The sequence below is a fragment of the Ochotona curzoniae genome, unplaced genomic scaffold (genome assembly GCF_017591425.1).
Source record: "Ochotona curzoniae isolate NIBS_2020 unplaced genomic scaffold, NIBS_Ocur_1.0 contig_3037, whole genome shotgun sequence".
Lineage (NCBI taxonomy): Eukaryota > Metazoa > Chordata > Mammalia > Lagomorpha > Ochotonidae > Ochotona > Ochotona curzoniae.
In genome coordinates, this window is record NW_024465699.1 from 6023114 (window position 1) to 6026704 (window position 3591).

Genomic DNA, 3591 nt, shown 5'->3' on the forward strand with positions numbered 1-3591 from the left:
CATTGGGGTATTGATTTTGAACTTGAAGTTAACTTGGTAACCAGAACCTCCACATTGTTACAGTGTGAGCCCTGAAGTGCTCCGGAAGCAGCACTGTGTGCCCTGGCTGCTCTCTGGCTGAAGGGGAGACCTTGAAAAGCTTGAATGTGTGTGTGTGTGTCTGTCTCTGCCCATACTTACCTAGTTCTGTCGCTGGTGGGGCCAGCCTCCTTGGCAGCCATAGCTGAGCCTGGAAGTTTACTGTTCCCTGTGTCTTGATTCTGGCATGCAGTACATTCTGGGCATCAGGATATGCCCTGGTGGTTCGTTTCCTTGGCTCCTGGTCATTTGACAGACTCAGTTTGTCAGACAGTGTCCTTTGTTCAGGCACGGTGCTCGGGCAGTCCTAAACCGAGCAGTGAGTGAGTGGGAAGGAAACTGACTGCTCACATTTGAGTCTTTTAGTTCCTTGAGTTAACTACAGAGTCTAGACAGGACTGAGAAGAGGAAGATCTGTGGTTCACACCTCCTGTTGTCATTTGTGAAAAGGACTACACTCTTGTCTCCTTTAGGCCACTTTTAGACTGAAGGTGCTCATCTGGATCACAGGAAGTTCCTGTGGTTGAGAGAAATGATCCGAGTTCACCTTCTGTAGCAAGTTTTCCCTTCCCGTGTGTGTGTGTGTGTGTGTGTGTGTGTGTGGTCACGGGCATGGAGTGCAGTTCTGTTCTCCCAATGTGTCATCTTTGCTTCCCAGGGTCTAATGCTCTGTTGTGTCTTACAGGACCCAGCTTTCCCCTTGTATATTGCAAAGTGTATATTTATAAGTGAAAATGTTACAATATTAAACAATCATTAACCCTACAGCATGTTTTATTATGACTTTGTTTAGTGGGTGGAAGAGGTAATGATTTTATTTGAAGATAGGATTAGAGATTGATCTGTCTTTTGCTGGTTCACTCCCCACGTGTCCTCAATAGCTAGGGTAAGCCGGGCTGAAGCCAGGAGCCTGGAGTGCTGGGGTCCTAGTCCTTAGGCTGTCATCCACTGCTTTCCCAGTGCCTTAGTAGGGAGCTGGGTCGGAAGTGAAGTGGTTGGAAGTTGAACAAGCTCTCCTATGAACACCAGCATCTTGGCAGCTTATCCTGTACCACAATGCCAGCCTCATTGTGACTTATTGAAGAATTATTTTATAGTAACACAGCTTGGGTTTTAAGTGTTTGCTTTTCCCTGTTGAATGCCATTTACTGAGGTGTGGGTGTTGTCCAAGTTAGACTGGTGAGGCCAAGGCTCACAAGTGAGCCTTCTCAGGAGACACACGTAGTAAGTGAAGTTTGTATCTGTATCTTATTAAAATGCATTAATTCCCCCACCCATCCTGTGTGCATAGGAGAATGGTTTCTGTGGTCACACTTGGAGAATGGCTAAGCTGGGAGGTCTTGGCCTAGCTGGGGAACGGCCTGGGCAGACACCCTGGCGCCACAGTGCTGGTCTTTGGCTGGGGGTGGCAGGGGCCCAAGTACTTATGCCATCTTCTGCTGCTTACTTGCCAAGTGCATTACTTGGGAGCTAAATTGGAAGTAGAACAGAACTCAAAATTGTTGCCCAGTAGGATACCAGTGTCAAAGGCAATGCCTTTGCCCTCTGTGCCACAATACTGGCCCAACATGTCCTATAGTTTTTGATCCCTCCCAGGTTTCTGTGGGTAGCTTTCCTGGCTGATCCATGTGCTATATGTAGAGTTAGGTTCAGTGGGGATTCCCACACTGGGAATTCCGCTGTGTGTGGAGACTGTACCTTCTTTCTTCCTGGGCTGACCCGTCTGCTGCCTCCACCTGCTAGGATTGGTTTGATTTTTAGTTCTTTTTTTTTTTGTTTTAAGGCTATATGTAGCTTAAAAATGTGAAAAACAAACCAACAAAAAACCCAAGAATAGAATTTATATTAAGTAAAATATATTTTACTTAATATTTATATTAAGTATAAATTAAGAATTTATATTAAGTAAAATATATTAAGTAAAATATATGCATGAGTTTGTTTATACACATGTAAGCTAGTGTAAAGATAACATTCCCTGCCTTTTTACACAAGTAGTGTACTGAGATCATGCTGTGGTCTCAGCCCCTGTTTATGTGACTAAAGAGCTTTTAAAACATACCCTAATGGGGCCCGGCGCGGTGGCGCAAGTGGTTAAAGGTCCTCGCCTTGCACCCCCGGGATCCCATATGGGCGCCGGTTCTAATCCCGGCAGCCCCGCTTCCCTTCCAGCTCCCTGCTTGTGGCCTGGGAAAGCAGTCGAGGACGGCCCAAAGCTTTGGGAACCTGCACCCGCGTGGGAGACCCGGAAGAGGCTCCTGGCTTCGGACCGGCATAGTATCGGCCCGTTGCGCTCACTTGGGGAGTGAATCATCGGACGGAAGATCTTCCTCTCTGTCTCTCCTCTCTGTATATCCGCCTTTCCAATGAAAAAATAATAAAAATAAATCTTTAAAACATACCCTAATGTTAATACCATAAGGTGTAAAATGGTGTTAAGCTTTAAAAAATGATGAGCCCGGTGAATGTTTAGCCTAGAGGTCAAGGTGCTAATGAAGGGGCTAGCATTGTGGTGCAGCAATTTAAGCTCCCCTGCATCTCATAGGAGCACTGGTTCAAGTCCTGGCCACTCCGGCTACTCCACTCATAGTGACGCTCCCTGCTAATGTGTATGGGAAAGCAACAAAAAAGGGTTCAAAGTGCATGGGGCTTGACACCTGTGTGGGAGACCTGAAGAAGCTCCTGGCTCTGGCCATTTGTGGAGTGAAACATGGATGGAAGATCTCTCTCGCTTTCGCTCTGTCCAGCTCTGCCTTTCAAATGATTTTTATTTTTAATTTTCTTTCTTACATTGTTTACGTAGTTGAGGCCCACTTGGGCCTCTTATTAAGGTGGGGAGGTACAGGCATGGAGGAGGGAAGGTGGGTGTTTTTGTTTTTTTTCTCGTGTCCATAAGGAAGGAAGGGAAGATGCTGCTGGGGACGGAGAACAGTCCATTGGTAACACCCTAGAGACGCTGAGGTGGAAGAGTGTTCAGAGGGTGTTAGTTGAATGGTTTCAGTAGCCTTTAGATGTTGACTTCATTGCTCCAGGATTAAGAAAATTTTCCTAAGGTCTGTTGGTTCATGAAGTCCACCTTAGTGTGTCTACAAATCCAGGAAGATGCCGCAAAGCTTGGCCTGGAATATTGTCTTACATGTCTGCTTTCCATCCTGTGGCGAGGCAGTTGATGTCCCCTGCTGGCCTAGATGAGCTGGCTGTCATATCCGCTGTGTGCATCTGGACGTGTTGTCCACCAAGCAGGCATCAGCAGCTGATGTGGCCCAGTTCTGATGCAAGCACTCCTAGGTCAGGCCACACATTCTGTGCTTTTTTTCCCTTTGGCCAGGGTCTGAGTCCAGCATTCCACTTGGGGAGTACCCCAAGAAACGTCGAAGTTGACTCTTGGTGCACCAGGCAGTGCAGGCTCAGGTTTGGTTTTGTCATCTGCACCAGCCAATGTACATACCCATGGGTGCAGCAGCCTCATCAGCTCCAGCTCAGCCCCATATCTCATGTGAACTGACAGATGCT